General features: G+C 35.9%; 1 non-coding gene across 1 annotated transcript; it reads left to right on the forward strand.

Annotated features, from left to right (window-relative positions):
• Positions 1–592: 592 nt before the first annotated feature.
• LOC111728135 lies at positions 593–699 on the forward strand. Its single transcript, XR_002775524.1, has one exon. It is a non-coding gene; the product is annotated as a U6 spliceosomal RNA (small nuclear RNA).
• Positions 700–12,036: the final 11,337 nt, after the last annotated feature.

The raw sequence follows: 12,036 nt of genomic DNA on the forward strand, positions 1-12,036 counted from the left end.
CAAATGGAAAAACATACCATGCTCATGGCTGAGAAGAATCAAAATTGTTAAAATGTCCATATTACCCAAAGCCACTTACAAATTTAAGGCAATCTCTATCAAAGCACCACCATCATACTTTAAATGTCTGGAAAAAATAGTACTTAGTTTTATATGAAACCAGAAAAAAAAACTCTAATAGCCAAGACATCACTCAGAAATGAAAAAAAAAAAAAAAAATCAGGAAGAATCACACTACTAGACTTCAAACTATGTTATAAATCTATAGGGATCAAAACAGCATCATATTGGCACAAAAATAGAGAAGTAGATGTATGGAACAGAATTGAGAATGAAGAGATGAACCCAGACACTTATTGTCATTTTATCTTTAATAAGCTCATCAAAAATATAAATTTGGAGAAAGATTCCCTATTTAACAAATGGTGCTGAGAGAATTGGCTGCTGACTAGTAGAAGGCTAAAACTGGACCCACACCTTTCACCATTAACAAAAATTCACTCTCACTGGATAAAAGATTTAGGCTTAAGATATGAAACTGTAAAGATTCTTGGAGAGAGTACAGGGGAAACACTTAAAGAAATTGACCTGGGTGCTTGCTTTGGTGGCACATATACTAAAATTGGAACGATACAGAGAAGATTAGCATGGCCCCTGCACAAGGATGACATGCAGATTCGTGAAGCGTTCCGTATTTTTAAGAAAAAAAAAAAGAAAGAAATTGACCTGGGAGAATACTTTACGAGGAGGACCCCCTAGGGCAATTAAAGCAACACCAAAAATACATTACTGGGATCTGATCAAACTTAAAAGCTTCTGCACTGCCAAGAACACAGTTAAGTAAAGCAAGCAGACAGCCCTCAGACTGGGAAAGGATATTTTCAGGTTATGCTTCTGACAAAGGTCTAATAACCAGAATCCACAGAGAACTCAAACTTATTAATAAGAAAAGAACAAGGACTCCCATTTTATTGTGGGCAAGGGACTTGAACAGAAGCTTTCCTAAGGAAGATAAACGCATGGCCTACAGACATATGAAAAAATGCTCATCATCTTTAATCATTGGAGAAATGCAAATCAAAGCCACTTTGAGATATCATCTAACTCCAGTAAGAGTGGCTCACATAACAAAATCCCAAAACTACAGATGTTAGTGTGGATGCGGAGAAAAGGGAACAACACTTCTGCACTGCTGGAGGGAGTGCAAGTTAATACGTCCCTTTTGGAAAGAAGTATGGAGAATACTCAGGGATCTGAAAGCAGACCTGCCATTTGATCCTGCAATTCCTCTACTAGGTGTATATTCAAAAGACCAAAAAATCACTTTATAACAAAGATTTATGCACCAGATTGTTCATTGCAGCTAAATTCATAATCACCAAGTCATGGAAGAAGCCCAAGTGCCCATTGATCCATGAATAGATTAATAAATTGTGGTATATGTATACCATGGAATATTATGCAGCCTTAAAAAGGATGAAAACATTACCTCTTTTACATTTACATGGATGGAACCAGAACATATCTTACTTAGTAAAGTATCTCAAGAATGAAAGAAAAAATATCCAATGTACTCAGTACTATTATGAAACCAATTTACAATTACTCACACTTTCACAAGAAGAATAGATCACAACTATGGCCTAGGATGAAGGAGAGAGGAGGGGGGGAAGGCAGGGGAGAGGGGAGGTCAGACTGAGGGAAGGTGAATGGTGGGATCATACCTATGGTACATAATGCAAGGGTACATGTTGGATCTACTAAGTACAGAGTATAAATGTCTTTACACAATAATTAAGTAAACAAGATGAGGTATATATTAACCAGTGTGATGTAAGTGTTCCTAATTCTATATGAAATCATCACATTGTACCCCATAAATGCATGATCTATGTGTTTATGATTTAATAAAAAATTTAAAAAATGTATAATCAAAATATGAATGACAAATTTAATGTTTTCAGGATCCAATTATTAAAATAATCCCAAAACATGAAAGTTTTTCTTCCAACTGATTTACATTCATAAACACACACACATATACATGTAAAAAGGTTGTTAAAATTATAATATAACACCTCTTTTCACTGTTGACATTTCATTCTACCCAGTATGACTAGGCTCAGACAACTTTAAAGCATAATCATGTTATATTCGAGTTTTTAAACTATCATCACTCTTCTCTTTTAATAAGAGGTTGAATGGACAGTTAGGCAATTTGAGAGTCACAAACAAGTGTTGCCAAGCATTAGTGTTGGAAAATATCATTTTATTAGTAACACCTGCAAAGTTTACTTTTATTAAATGTAACACGTTTAGTAACACCTCCTATGAGTGCTATTTCTTTCCAATAAGAAGATATGTTTCAATTAATCCCATATAAGATCAGACCTCTGTCAACATTTACAATGAAGGTAAGCAGTTTGCTCGTGGCCCCAGGACACATTGTTAGTAACATAATGTCCATTGTCCACTGTAGCCTGGGGAAGCATTTGGACATCTGGACATAGTTGTCTCCACATTGCTGCCATGGACAGCATCATCTTGTTTTATCCTTTGGCTGTTCTGGGGTAATATATAAAGCTGGTTGGTACTGAGTTATGGAATACCAGTTGGAAACATCTCAAGAAAATGTTCTCAAATACAGTTCACTTTTTTGGAAAAAAGGATTATCATTTCTTCCAAAATGTGATTTAATTATGCACTTACATAAAATGTCATCATCCTAGTACACTTGACATTTTAATACATATTCTATTCCTGTCATCTGTATCAATGACAAATGACAGAATAAAGGCCTAGTTAAAATTATATCGTTGGAGAAATTTTGTGTAATTATGGGCAATTAGAATTTGTAAAACATTTAAATGAATTTAGCTTTTCTTTTAAAAAGAAGTAAGCTCATAAAAAGGCTTAAGGAAGCACTGAACACTGACTCTAGCAATCAGCAGGCATGGTGAGGGGACCCAGGCATGGGACTGGGTCAGCGCACAACTCCCACCTCACCCTTTGGCCTTAGACGAGCACTTCATCCTCTCCAAATCTGTTTGCTCATCACAAAGATTAAAGAGCTAAATGAAAAACTTTATAAGGTTCTTCCAAGCAATAAATTTATCACCTCTTACTATGTATTGACTGTGCATACGTTCAGAAGTCATTAGATACTGTAGGGAATCTAGACATAGCTCTTAACTTGAGACGCTTATAGTCTACTTTTATAAGACACAGAAAAAACATTTAGAGCATACTAAACAAATAAGAAACAATTAGCAGGTTTACCAAGGAATGTGTGGCAGCTAACCAGGATTACAGAAACTGAGGAAAGGGAAAGATAAATAATAGAAAACTCTATATTTAATTTTAATAAGAATATCCATTAATTATTGGATATAGTTATTAGGTTAATTTTAATAACTTGAGATTCTCTCCAAGTTAACTACAACCTGCTTTCCTTATACCCATAATCAGATAAAATTGTACTCAACTGAATATATATTACCACAAACTTTCTATACAACTAGTTAACAACTTATTTTACTATATAATTTTCCATTCTTACTTTGTTTCATCACTGTCAACTCTTCTCCTAAGCTTCAAATCCCTGAGCTCTTGGAATAGTTTTTAATCTTTGGTCCAGGAAGTAACTTAATATTACCCAGCAACAGAGTGGGGTGGGAGAGTGGGAGACCATGTCTTCTGACTATTAGTATAATTTTTCCCTGTGCTATTTGCATCTATCACACCTCTGGAGTGAGCGTCCTCTCAGCATATACCCTCCACACCTCGCCAGAACAAGCTTCCTCATATCACTCCCCTCCTAAAGATCTGCCGAGGCTATGCTAACCACACAGGCAGGGAGAAACCTTAGGAATCGTCTCGCTCTCTTTCTCTCCACCATCTGAAAATGTAACTTTCAGCAACAGCAAAATGACCTGGTCCAGGGCTGTAAAGTGATAATGCATGCCTTACCACACCTGAGTAAAACAAACTCTAGGTACCCTTAAAACAGATACACGTTAACATTCTGTTTCCTGACCCAACCCAAGGGCTGAATATCTTTCTTTAAACTTAAGTCCAATTATGACTCCTAGAATTCTTTCCTGCCTAGTCAAATGACAACCAAGATACATTAATTTACCAATATCCTGGCTTTCTGCTCTGCCACATTTCCAATGCGTACATTCAGTCTTGCAAAGGGTGACTTACGGTATCTGCAAATGGGTTTGTTATATCCCAAGTCTCTCCTCTCTTTGGCCTAATATTCTAGCCTACTGTCTGGCTTTTGTCCTTTGTGTGGGTAGGTGGGTGGGTGTGTGCACACATGCCTGCACATGTGTGTGTCCTGAAATAAGTAAAACTTGATTTTGATCTCAAGACTAGAAACATCTTCTATGTAAATACTCCAGAACCTTCACTTTGTCCAATCTAACCTATCAACACACCCAAATATGAAAAGACACAATTGGGTTAAGAAAGAGAACAATGAAGGTTTGATTTTAAAAATAATTATGATAGTATCTGCAGTTCTTAGAAACATTGCTTAGCCTTCCTGGGCCTCAATTTTTATCTGCAGAGTTAAAATAACAATAATAATAATATCACAGAGTAGTTATAAAGATTAAAAGAGAGAATACACATTAGGTGCCTGATATACAATATGGTCTAAAAATGGTAACTATTTTTACTGTGATTTTAATTGCAGTTGTAAAGATGGTGATGTTGGTAGTACTTTAGTTTTTAAAAAAGAAAAGAGGTTATCTCTAAAAGTAGACTTTAGAGGAAACTTTAAAATGTTTATATCTACCATCCTTAAAAAGTATGGTTCAATACTTGGTTTCAAATAATACTGCATATTTTTTGCATATGAACATGTATATTTAAAAATAAGTCCAACTATTTAAACATCTATGATCTCACAGACTATGGTTATTGGATGAAACTTGGTTTTTAAAAGAATAAACACCCATTCGTCGGAGGTGTGTACTGAATACACATTTGTATAAACACACATACCTGAAAATATATAAAACAAACATAAACACTAAGTCTGTTTTTGTGTAAGTTTACATAGCATAAATTTTTCTCATGTTTTGCCATTTCAGCCTTAAAAAATTCTAGTGATATGAGCACAAAAAAGAGGGATACAGGTATCGAAGCACTATTATCACTAGTTTGCACATGAAGAAGTTGAGGGAGGGAAAAATATTTAAAATTAATAGAATACCTAACTTCAGATATAAATGATTTTCTTACTAACCCGGACAGCCTCACTAAAACTACTCTTGTCAAGGAATAACTGACTGAATAACTACAAATTAGCAAATTCAGCAGTTAACTTTTTGTCTTTATTATGCAAAAGCATTTGACCAAGTTGATCTCTTCTTTCCTAAAATCTTTCTTTGGGGTGGGCATTTTTTTTTCTTTTTGTTCCTTTCTTTGGGATGCTACACCATTTTCTCACTCCTTTTCTGTATTTCCCCTCTGTCTTCTTCTAAAAATTTAAAATAAACTTATGCTTTTATAACCTTAAAAAAAAAGATAACTTTCTTTACTTCACTCTGATTTTTGTTTGTCCCTATACAACTGCTCCTTTTTGTTCGATGCACCTGCTCTTCTTGGTGTTAGAACTTTGGAGCTACCCCATCTTCTTGTTTCTGTGCTTTCCCCTCATACAACCAACCTCCTGCACGTCCACTGCCCTAAATGCCCTCTACATATTGACAACACCAGATTTTCACAGTAGCCAAAGCCCCAAACCACAAGAGCTCCAGACTTGGGTAATTCCTTGCAGTGCATCTCCACAGAGGACTTACAGACACCTTAAAACTTATCCAAAACAAACAAATGTATTTATGACTCCAATCCTAACACAATCTCTTCTCCCAATCTTTTTCATCTCTACAACAGCTCCTCTCATCCAGCCAAAGTCAGAAGCAAAATCCTCACCCTTCCTAACTTCACAAAGCCAATCTTTCAGAAAATCTTGCCTGCAACTTCTTTTTCCCCAGCTGCCTGTCAAGTGCAGGTTTCATTATTTCTTACCTAGACAGTAGAAATCTGTTCTCACTCTTCTTCATTTCATTCCCTACAAAACAGGTAGAGTAATCTTTATAAAACACATATGCATTATGTCACTTATCTTCTTAAACTTTCCAAAGGCTTCCCATTATGCATAAAACAGAACTCACTATTATTCCCCAAATGTTTCTGCATGACAAGTTTCTTGCCTACCTCTCTGATCACTTCTGGGACAAGCCTCCCCCTCTTACATGACAGTCAGACCTTACTGAAGACTTTTCTCTGTTCCTTGATTCTCAAGACTTTTCTTTCCTTTTCCTGGAATGCTATTGCCCCATATTTTCATATATTCAAATCTTTGTTCAGATGTACTCAGAAAAAGGAAGAGTCCATAAACGTAGGAAAGAATGAGTGGAATGCCACCTTCCCAGAGAGAATTGCCATGAGTATCTGAAACACCCCACCTAAGTGTCCAACTCCATCATTCTCTAGCATCACACTGTGTTTTATATTTTTCACAGAACTTATCCCTCTTGGCATTATTTATCTTAGAATTAACTGTAGGGTGGCGCCTATGGCTCAAAGGAGTAGGGCACTGGCCCCATATGCCGGAGGTGGTGGGTTCAAACCCAGCCCCAGCCAAAAACTGCATTAAAAAAAAATAGAATTAACTGTTGATTATCACCATAAAACACAAAAATGAAGTGCCATGAGAGCAAGGATTTCCCCTGTGTTGTGTCCCACTGTGTTCTCAGTACTAGAATGGTGTCCAGCTTCAAATAAGATCTCAATGACAGACATTTTGTTGAATGGAGAAAGAGTAAATGTATAAATGAGTTATCCCATTTTATCAATGAGGAAAAGGAGGCTCAATAAAATTAATTTTCTATCCTATAGAAAATTATACGGATTAGTGGCTAAGCCCACATTCAAAGTTCAAATTGTTTGTCCCCAACTTCCATTCTTTTGTTCATATCCCATGACAAATAACAACTTAATGTCCAAAAAAATATGTTAAGGTATTGGAGACTCATTTTTCCTTGCTTCTCCCCATTAACTATAACCATCATCCCTGAAAATAACAAAAGATGCAACCACAAAAAAACACTGAAAGGTTTGAGACCCCAAGACTAAAAAAATAACACACTAAGAGGGCATTTTCCATGTCCTCCCTTCCCAATGGACAGAAGAGGGCAACACAGGTTCCTAACCCTGAACCTAGTAATAAGGGGCAGCAGGAAAAGGTTCATTACTTCCCCCATATGGAAAAGGGGAGTCCTGGCACTGCTAGGTGGGCCCAGCCCCACTGGTAAGAAGACGAGAACCCCACCAATAATTAGCACCCACAGAGAGTACCCTTTCCCTCAGAGCCCAAGAATTCCCCTCTCCATTAAGAGGTACAGGGCTTCTGAGTCACATTGGTGAGTGAGATCTCACCACAAAGCCACCTGGCCTGGGAAGCCACATATTTCTCTTTTCTACCCAGAGATGCTGTGTCCCCAGCCTCAATGAACTCCTGTGCCTCCTAGGTCAGCCAAGTGGCAGGGACCAGTCAAGGTCTCTTTAGCACCAGATAAAAGTGAAGAAAGATCAAAATAGCACTGCAGATATTCTGAAAATTAAGCTAGTTTAGGGACTACAACTGTAAACAACAGAGACTGGGTTGCAAACTTAAATAGGTAATTAGCTGCTAAATAAAACATTGAAGTAGGATCCATCATAATGGGTGAAACGTCACCCTCCTCATAATAGGTGAAATGTCCAGACCAGGATGCAATTAAAAATAACCCGTCAGGCCAAAAATCAAGACATCACAACTTGGATGGGAAATGCAATCAATTGATGAAATGCCAACAATAAGATGAATCAGATTTTAGAATTATCAGACAAAAATTTTAAAAGCAGCCATCTTAAGAAAAATGTCATAACAGTCAGTTACAAATTCTCTTGGAACAAAAGAAAATAAAACAGAAAATCTCAGCAAACAAATGAAAATAATAACAATAAACTGAATGGAAATCACAGAACTGAAAAACAAAGTAATAGAAATAACAAACTTGCTGGATGGTCTCAATGATGATAACGATGACAAGTTGGACAGAACAATTCTAGAACAATTCATACAGTTTACTCACTCTAAAAAACAGGGAGAAAATAGACTGGAGAAAAAAATAAACAGAGACTCAGAGATGTGTAGGATGAGAACAAAAATAGCCAAATCCAACATTCATAACATAAGAGTTTCAGAAGGCAAGAAGAAAGAGAGTGAGGATAAAGGGGTCTTCTGAAACGGATCGGCTGAATACTTCCCAAACTGGGCCAAATATAACAAACCTACAAATTCAGAAGCTAAGTTCATCTTAAACAGTATAAACTTAAAAAATAAAAAGTCCTTGCCAAGAGTCATCATAATTACACTTCTGAAAACCCAAGGAAAGAAAAAGTCTTGAAAGACTTTGGAGAAAATTGATGTTTCACTTTCAGAATCTGTTCTCAGGATAGTGGATTTCTCACCAGAAACTGTGGAGGCCAGGGTGGGGGGAGCTAGTTAAATTCAATATTATGATTATAATAGGAAGGACCATTAACCATCACCAAATACTACTTACCTAGAAGCTAGGTCACTAGATTGAGTTTCGGTGTGAGAAGCAGCTTGTGCAGATAAATCCCTTCAGTTCCATTGGCAGCATCTCTCTGAGGGGTCTTATGTGTCTCTAAGTGAATTCCGTATTTGATATGTAGCCTACATTCTAAGACAAATGAGCCTAAGAAGGCTTCCTAAAATTTAGGAAATCTATCCAGCCATTTTTACTAGCTGCAGTAACCATCAGAGAGAAGCTTAATTTTATTTACATGGATTAGTCTAAATAGCAAATTCAAGGTTGGCATTCAATGTATTTTATAGGCATCTGCTCAGTTTCACTGTTGCACTAAAAGCTTAAGTATAGGCTTCCAGGTATTGCTTCCCCCAAAAGGTCACTCCGAAACATGCTCAGTGTTTACTTTTGTGGATACACATCAAATACAGATTTTAGGCTTTATTACCGGAGTAAAATCCCACTGAGCAGCTGCAAATGTTCAACATGTAAATGGTAGGAAACTACAAGGAAAGACTGAGGGGGAATTAAGATTGCTGATTCTTTAAAAGTTACTGCCATTATTTGACCTTGGCATTTCGCTTTATTTAGAATGTGCTTGTTTCTTACACAATTTTTTTTAAATGAATATTAGGTGGTTAATCAGTCTTTTGAGGACCAAAAGCAGTCTTTGAAGTATGTAAGGTATTCCAGCTTTGCCTCTGATTGTATATCCTCCACGAAATGTAACTTGAAAATGGATTTTCTTATCATCCGTGAAAAAGTATAAACTTAATCTAGTTTCTATTTCTTTATCTCAATACCCTTTTAATTGACACTTTGCCTCACCTAATGAAAAACTACCCTCTCCACCATCGCAACTATTAGAATCTTATTTTGGCCTTGTCAAGACTAACTGACAGCAAGTGAAAGCTTAAACACTGATAGTCGAAAATCTTCTAATCCAAAAGCCAGTAAAAATCTTCAGTATCCTGACTGAACACATATCTATTATTCTTTGTACCTAACTTCAAGAGGATTTAGAATGACAGATAACAAGACTCAAGAAAGCCTTAATGCACTTTAATTCTAGCTCTAAAACTGCTAGGTACTGTGATTTTTTTCCCCACTGAAACATATTTAAATATAGAAAAGGAGCTAAAGGTAAGTTATATCGACTTCTTAAAGTATACCATTTATTTCCTTTTCTAAAATAATTCAATTTGTCCACCATCCATGAAAAATATTATAAGCCCAAAGATATGACTTGGTATATGAAAATCCCATATCCCAGAAATTCTATACTTAAAATATAGAGTATATTTAGTGGGATAGAGCTGATCACAACTCTAACAGCAAAAAGCACAGTAAACCCAGAAATGGGTAAGTCTATAAGTTTCTTAAAGTCCCAATAGTACTTTATGAAATACTATAAAATTCTGACATTTGTAGTCATGTAGGAGTTCTGTTAGTGATTAAAGAACTTATTAAATAACATGTCTCATTCATATGGTATAATACCATATAAGTATTATTACAAATTAGGTCCTCATATACAAAGGTAGGAAAATGCTTATCCTATATTTTTAAAGAGAACATATTATGTCATTTTAATGCCAAACATATACAGTCAACTAATTTTTCACAAGGGTATCAAGAAGACACAGGAAGGGCTTGTCTCTTTAATTAAGAGTGCTGAGAAAAGGGTGCTAGACTTGGTCCTTTCCAAGTCCAAAATAATAAAATTGGACTCTTGACCTTATGCCATTTACAAAAATCAACTGAAAATGGACCAAAGACCTAAATATAAGATCCCAAACCACAAACCCCTAGAGTAAAATGTAGGAGAAAAGTTCCTTGACTTTGGCCTTGGCAATAATATTATGCATAGCACAACAAAGGTTCAAGTTATAAAAGAAAAATAAATAAATGGGACTACATTACACTAAAAATCTTCTATACACCAAAGGAAATAATTAAAAAAATGAAAAGGCAGCTTAAAGAATGGAGATAATATTTGCAAATAATTTATCTGGTAAGACTTACTATCTAAAATTTATAAAGAGCACACATAACTCAATAACAGAAAAACAAATAGACATATTTTAAAAATAGGCAACTGTTCTGAATAGACATTTCTTCAAAGAAGGCATAGAAATGACTAACAAGTATATGAAAACATGGTCAAAATAACCAATCATCAGGAAATGTAAATCAAAACTATAAGATACCACCTCACACCTATTAGAATGTGCTGTTATCAAAAAGACAAAAGATAAATGTTGGGAAGGATATGGGGAACCCATAGAAAGGGGAACCCATGTACAGTGTGGGAGAGAAGGCAGATTGGTGTGGTCATTATGAAAAATAGTATGGAGTTTCCTAAAGAAATTATCTGTCAGAATGTCCATTACTAAAATGTAAAAAAAATAATGGACGCTGGCACAGATGCAGTGAGAAAGGAAAATTGACACACTGTTGGTGGGACCGAAAATTAACACAACCTCTATGGAAAATAGTAGGGAGATTTCTCAAAGGAATAAATGTAGATTTACAATTCAATCCAGTAATCCTACTACTGGGTATGTACCCAAAAGAAAAGAAGTAAATATATCAAAAGGACACTTTACCTAAGAGTTTCTCACTGCACAATTCAGAATTGCAAAAATGGGAAAGCAAACCAGGTAGCCATCAATTTATGAGATGAAGAAAATGTGATATGTGTATATACTGTATATGACACACACGTGTGTGCACGCACCATAGAGTACTGCTCAGCCGTGAAAAGGAATGAAATAATGTCATTTCCAGCAGCAGAGGTACAAGTCAAGACCGTTATCCTAAGTGAAGTACTGCAAAAATGGAAGAAAAAAAGAAACACACGTACTCTCTCGTAATTGAGAATAATTGAGATCTAAATGATGAGCACACACAGACACAAAGAGTTGTAAAGGACACTGGAAACCAAGAACGGGGAGGCTGGGAGGGACAAAAGGGATAAAAACTTACCCATTAGGTGCAATGAACACTATCCTGGTTGTGGGCATTCTAAAAGCCCTGACTTAACCATTATAGAATGAATGTATGTATTAATATTTTGAAATTTTTTAAAAGGGTAATTAGAAGAGTAAAATTAAGAAGAGAAGAACTGCCATATGACTAAGCTATCCCTCTTCTGTGTATATATCCAAAGGAAATGAACTCAGCACCTAGTAAAGATATCTGCCCCTTAGTGTTCATTGTAGCATTCTTTGCAGTGGCCAAGATACAGAAACAAGGTATTCATCAACACACAAATGCATGAAGAAAATGTGTCTATAATGTGTCTATAAATGAATAATTCAGTCTTTAAAAGATAGAGACCTTGCCATTTGCTACACCATGTGTGAGTCTGCAGGACATTATGCTAAGTGAAATAAGCCAGATGCAGAAAGAAAAACAG

Source organism: Otolemur garnettii, unplaced genomic scaffold, assembly GCF_000181295.1.
Source record: "Otolemur garnettii isolate 467f Iridium unplaced genomic scaffold, OtoGar3 scaffold00004, whole genome shotgun sequence".
Taxonomy (NCBI): Eukaryota; Metazoa; Chordata; class Mammalia; order Primates; family Galagidae; genus Otolemur; species Otolemur garnettii.